Source organism: Suncus etruscus, chromosome 2 (genome assembly GCF_024139225.1).
Source record: "Suncus etruscus isolate mSunEtr1 chromosome 2, mSunEtr1.pri.cur, whole genome shotgun sequence".
In the NCBI taxonomy this organism is placed as follows: domain Eukaryota; kingdom Metazoa; phylum Chordata; class Mammalia; order Eulipotyphla; family Soricidae; genus Suncus; species Suncus etruscus.
The window spans coordinates 81,211,918-81,218,725 of NC_064849.1; the positions used below are offsets into that span (position 1 = coordinate 81,211,918).

The 6,808-nt window shown below is 33.9% G+C and overlaps 1 pseudogene; it reads right to left on the minus strand.

The window, feature by feature from the left end:
- Positions 1-6,661: 6,661 nt before the first annotated feature.
- LOC126002881 (uncharacterized) lies at positions 6,662-6,808 on the minus strand (annotated as a pseudogene).

Sequence of the window (6,808 nt, forward strand, 5' to 3'; positions counted from 1 at the left end):
ACCAGAAAATAAATGAATTAAAATATGTATAAAGGAAATTGTTGATAGTAAAAATCAGCACTATAAATGAAGCTGGTAAGATCAGATCCCAAGATGTAGAGGCCACTGGTGAGGTTGGATCTCAGGCGAATAGAGGACTCAAAAGAAGCATCTACCAGCCACTTCACAGAAGAGCAACTTAGTTTATTGTAGGTGGGAAAGAGATATTTGTATTAAGGTAGAGCAAAGTGTGAAGTCTGTCAACCAATTGGGTAGGATGTGAGAGGTGACTACAACAAGGTGTGTGCCTCTGTGTTTAGGGAAGACAGGGTTATGTTGATTAGGGTAAATATGGTGTGTGCTCTGGATGTTAAAACAGGGTGTGTGTTTAAGAGGATTAGTTACAAAGCACATAATCAACTCCTCAGAATGTATTGTTCCCAAGTCATCATTTGAACAGATCTTATTTTTTTGATTTACTTCAACATTCATAGTAGTGAAAAGACAAAATTTGGTAATGTTACACTGCCCACACTAAACAAGATTGCTTTTTACTTTAAAGCAGAAATTAGTTAAACTGTAGATATTCTTTGCAAACAAAAATATGGCTCATGTCATATTTCAAATGATCTTTCAGTTAAAATACTTAGCACAAGAATTTGTTGAACATAAGAGACACTATAAATAAAATGTAGATAGATAGAAAGATAGATAGATAGATAGATAGATAGATAGATAGATAGATGATAGATAGAACATAGAAAGATGATAGATATTGATATATTCAACATGGTGATGAAATGCAAGTGTGAGTTGCAGACTTTATTAAGGATAAAAGTGAAGGATAAGCAATATCCTTCCCTATTTCATGTCATTTTATCACTCTATGTTTCTATGAAGAGAAAAAATAACTACTTTCAGGTTGTTTAAGAAATATCTATTTTAAGTAAATTTTTTTGTAAATATGAGTTTTTTGGGGTCAGAGTGATTTTTTGGTGGGTAAAGAATTTTTCTTACAGGAGACTAACTCAGAAATATTATAGTTCTCCAAATCTGTTAGAAATGAAAGGAATTATCCTTGAGAAAAGACCGAAATGGTAGCACGGTGACAGGGCATTTGCCTTGCACTGGGCTGACCCAGGATGGACACAGGCTCAATCCTCAACATACTATATGGTTTCCCAAGCCAGGAGCTATTTCTTTGCACAGGGCCAAAAGTAACCCCTGAGCATGAATGGGTGGGCCCAAACACAAGAAAAAAAAAAGGAAAAAGACCTGAGCACTGCCACATATGTCTCTCAAACAAGCAAACAAACAAAGGATGTTTAAAAATTTACAAATAAGGGCCAGAGATATAGCATGGAAGTAAGTCATTTGCCTTGCATGCAGAAGGACCTTGGTTCGAATCCCGGCATCCCATATGGTCCCCTGAGCCTGCCTGGAGTGATTTCTCAACGTAGAGCCAGGAGTAACCCCTGGCCACTGCCAGGCATGACCCAAAAACAAAACAAAAAAATTTCAATTAAAACAATAATCATTTATTTTTTACAAAAGGGCGAATAATGCCTCCTATTTTCAGGCCCTGTTGTAGTTCTATCTCTCAAAATAAAGATTATTTGTCTGTGACACATATTACCAATTTAAAAGGCTAGACTGAGAGCAGAAAAGCATATGTAAATAATTAACACAATAATATGGAATAATTTATAGAGTTTTTACATGTTAAATATTTTATTTAATATATTATATATTAAATATATCCTAGGATTTTTCAAATGGCAAATATCCAAGTATTGATAATCTCCATTAAATCAAAAGCAGGTATTATGCCAATTTTTGTAGAGCTCATAAATGGAACATTTGTTTTTTGAAACATTTTAATGTGACACCCTATTAAAATGACTTCCCAATAAAACAATTTCAATCACTTCAGGCTTGTCTTATTTTTGTTGGTTTGGTCATACTAAAAAGCTAATGCAAGATAAAAAATATTTATAAAATGATGTTCTATCCTGGTATATTTTTCAACAATGACTAACATAGAATCAGGCAAAGTTAAATCCAAGGTGTTTTATAATAAAATTTTTCATAGGGATAGGAGTGTTAGCATGGTGGAGGAAGTTTGCTTTGCACACAATCAAACTGGGTTCTATCTATGACACTTTAGATGGTCTTTAAGTCCAAGAACAATGCCACACCACAGAGCCAGGAGTAAGGCGTGAGAACTGATGGATGAGGCTTCACAATAAAACACAAACAGAATAGAAAAGTTATTGATAAAATAAAACTGGAACTTCTGGTCATCTTTATAAAAAACTTCTGAGATCTTTACTTCTTGTTTTCTTTTACATTTCCCTTTAATTGTTTAACTTTTCTGAGAGACACTCCTTACTTTAGTGAAATTTTATCCACATATCTTTATTGAAATTTCAATATCTGAATCTAATTACCCTTACCTAGATCAGTGAAAGGGATTTTTACTGATTTTGCCTTTAGCTACATTGTCAATCCCTAATAATCTTTTTGATCATAGTCTACATTTTCTCTATTTCTTCCATAATTTTGTAGTATCTTTTTCTATCTTGATCGATCCAGCACCATCTATGCCCACCTCTCAATAGCAAGATATGCCACCTTTATATCAGGCACAAATATCAAGAAAATTGAACCCAGTTTACTTCATCTATCTGTCATCTATCTGTCTGTCTATCTATCTATCTATCTATCTATCTATCTATCTATCTATCTATCTATCTATCTATCTATCTATCTATCTATCTATCTATCTATCTATCTATCATCTTTAGTTAGGGGGTCACACCCAATGATGCTCAGGAGTTACTCCTGGCTATTCACTCAGAAATTGCTACTGGCTTGGGGAAACATATGGACACCGGGGATCTAAATGAGGTCCGTCCTGGGTCAGTCGCATGCAAGACAAATGTCCTACCCCTTGTTATAGCTCTGGCCCCTAGTTTACTTAGTCTTATATTGTCAAACTGGCCAGTTTGGATCTCACTCTGATGCGAATCATTTTCATTACAAGGGAATGCATTCTAAAAGGCAATGACTGAATTCATAATACATTATTAAGTGTAAAGATGTCTATTTTTGAAAGATAAGAAATAGGTTACTTGAGAGCAATTGAGAAACTTTAAAATATTTAAAATTCCAAAATATATTCCTTGAACTTCTACAGAGAATTTTAAGATCATATGCATTCTTATATCTTTAAGTTGCTACATACCAGTCGATCTTAACTAGAAGATTCCAAATTTAGTATGGGTTAACAGATATGTTAAGTGATCCAAATTTGATAGAACGAAGTTTGAGTTTGATCCCAGCACCCCATATGCTTACCTAAATGCCACCAGGAGTGAGCCCTGAGAACAGAGCCAGGAGTGTAAATTCTCCCTATATCCCCAAAAAGAAAATAAAAACTAGAAAAAATGACGTATCAAGTATATGTGTTCCTTCTGCTGGTTTATATAATCTTAGAGAACAAAAGGAAAAGTCAAAGATGTATATTAATTAGATTTGTTATAATCATTTAGCAATGATTATCAATAATTAATTTCTATGCTGTACACTTGAAAGCAATATATCACACATCAATTATTTCTCAATAAAATGGCTTATTATAAATATTATACATAGAAATAGTTATTATATATTTCTTCAGACTTTATATTATACTCTACTCTGAAAAAGGCAGGCTACTAAATAATTCGTGACTTTGGGGCCAGAGCTATAGCACAGTGGGTAATAGCATTTGCTTTGCACATGATCAACCCAGGAACAACAGTGGTTCAATTCCCTGGATCCCATATGGTTCCCTGAACCTGCCAGGAGGGATTCTTGAGAGCAGAGCCAGGAGAAACCTCTAAAAGCAATGTCAGGTGTGGGCCACTCACATCAAAACACTCTGGTGAATTTTTGAAATTAAAAAAAAAATAATGGTATCGACAAGCTCTGCAATCTGTCACATAAAAATCCTTTTCTTGGGGCGGGAGTGATAACATGGAGGTAGGTTGTTTGCCTTGCATGCAGGAGGGTGGTTAGAATTTCGACATCCCCCGAGCCTGCCAGGAGCAATTTCTGAGTGTAGAGCCAGGAGTAACCCCTGAGCGCTGCCAGGTGTGACCCCCAAAAATAATTCCCTCCTTGGAAATTCATCTGACATGCCCCCTTTCTTTTCAAAAGAGTCATTCATAAATTCTGACTCAATCACATCTTATATACTTAATACATTACAAATGGCCTCTGGAAAGTGCTGTCAAGCCACCATTTTTCTACTAGGGTGATTCCAGTTAACCATATTGGAAGTCACATAGAAATGGAAAATTGTGATTATATATTTCAGCCAAGTTTTCTTTATGTTGAAATAAAATTCTATAGTGAACAGGCTTCCTCTCCCTGAAGATATAATTTCAGATCTATACTTTATCATAAGTGTGCATAGATTTAGAACCATAATTTTGGGATGCTTCTAAAAATTCAGAGAATAAATTTATGGGTTCAGTTAATTACTAACAAAAATTTATGCAAGGATATGTTCAAGTGCACATTTTTCGTAGGAAAAAGATAAGTAATTTAATCATACTTTAAAACAATGTGTATATATACATATATGTGTGTGTGTACTTTTGTGTGTGAGTGTATGTGTGTCTGTTTAAGAAAACTCTGAATTAAATTAAACAAGAATTGAACATTAATTCTCATAGAATAAAAGGAAATTTAAATTCTAAAGCACTTAGCAGAGATATTATTCTGTGAGGTCAAGACAGAAATTAGCAAATATTTCTCTCTTCACATATATTAATACCGTCTCTCTGAAATTAAGAATATTGTGTTCCATACAAATGCAATTTAATCTAATCTAGGTTAGTTTTATTTTTTAAGTAACAGGCCAACTATTCCAAGAAAAGAATGTCTGACAGAAAGTTAATTTCTTATTCACAAAAGGCTGATTAATATTTATTCTTCCTATGCTGATATTGAAGCATGATTTAATAATGATGTTTGCATCTTCAGAATTCTCTAGCCTCTTGTCCAAAAAATCACATTTGTCAGGCTGATTTGTTTCCAACATCCACAGTTTAATGATCAGAAGCAACTTAGGCAATAAGTCTCATATTTTGTCACAATTGTTTTTATTGAGGACAATTAAGTAAGTCACAGTTTTGTCAGTTTGACTTTTCCATAAATAGATAACTCACTATTTTTTGATAAACATAACTCAGGGATGTTCAAAAAGATAATGGCCTACAATGATTTATGAAATTTTTAATAGAGAAGACATATTGATTTTATAATAATAAGTTATATATTATATAGAGCATATTTGTAATTAAGCATATGTATTTTGGTTTCCTTAATGACACAAATCTATATTTAATTGAAAAACAAATTATTAGCAGCCACTCAAATCTTGGAAATTATTTCATGCATCCAAAGTATCTAACACACTCACACAAACAGTTCATTTGAAGTCTAATTCTAAGCATTTTATTTATTTTAATTTACTTTATTTAAAGAACATGTTTCAAATAGTTGACACAAATAACCATAATACATTTGTTTCCAGGTAAGTGAGAACAAAATCATTTTAAAATATAATATAAAAAATACAATGACAGCAAATTTTAGCATCTCCAATAAGGCCATTAAGTCATTGTAAGCTCTTGTTGCTAGATAACCATTCTCTTTCATTTATTTCTGAATACTAAGTGACTTACGCTACACATTGGCATTTTAATGTGTGGCTTCTATGAGGATGACAGAAGACAAATAAAGTTGATGTGGTGGGGTGGTCAGGAATTAAAAAAAAACAATTACTAACACTGTTGCTTTTATGGGTTTTTTTATCATGTTTTATTATTTTTAAATCGTTTTTCTGCCATGTCTTTGGAAATATGAGAAGGCAGTGGGGAAGGTGCTCACGCTCACTCCAGAAAAGTTCTGGTGATATCAGCCTAATTACTGGTATTCATGGGGTTTTGTTAGATTGGTATCTCTGCAGAGAAACAGAGGAGTGGTGAAGGCAAAGTGGCTTATGCAGGGTGAGGAATGACTAAGCACTATCCTCTAAGTATTTTATTTTTATAAAATTTTATTTATTTGTTTTTTGTTTGTTGTTTGCTTTTTTGAGCCACACTGGTGACACTCAGGAGTTACTCCTGGCTATGCGGTCAAAAATTTCTCCTAGCTTGGGGGACCATATGGGATGTGGGGGGAATCTAACAGCAGTCTGTCCTAGGCAGACACCTTACTGCTTTGCCACCATTCTGGCTCCCATAACATATTATTTTAAATACTTTTCAGAGGACAGAGCAGTGGCACAAGTGGTAAGACCTTTGCCTTGCAGCAGCTAACCTAAGACGGACCAAGTTTTGATTTCCGGCAGTGATTTCTGAGTGTATAGCCAGGAGTAACCCCTGAACGTCCATGTGTGTCACCAAAAAGAAAAAAAAAACACAAATATTTTTATGTGTTTCTGTAAAGCAACATTTATTGATTTTAACCAAATAAAATCTAATTTACAGGCAATAGTTTAAGGAAAATATTCATGAAAATTCATTCAGCTTACATGAGTAAGAGTCCATACAGTGTCATTTTGTTACTTTAAAAGTAAGTACATTATGAATATGTACATATATATATATTATATATTTTTTTCTTCTCAGGGAGAGCGCCAATGCAGTCCCCAACTACCACAAATTGTGCAGTCGAGTTTCCTACTTTTGGGGAAATGGCAGGGATAGGCACATCAGGAGTGCAATAGAAAACCACCTTTGTGATCATGTTATCGCCCCTGCCAGGTAAGTAT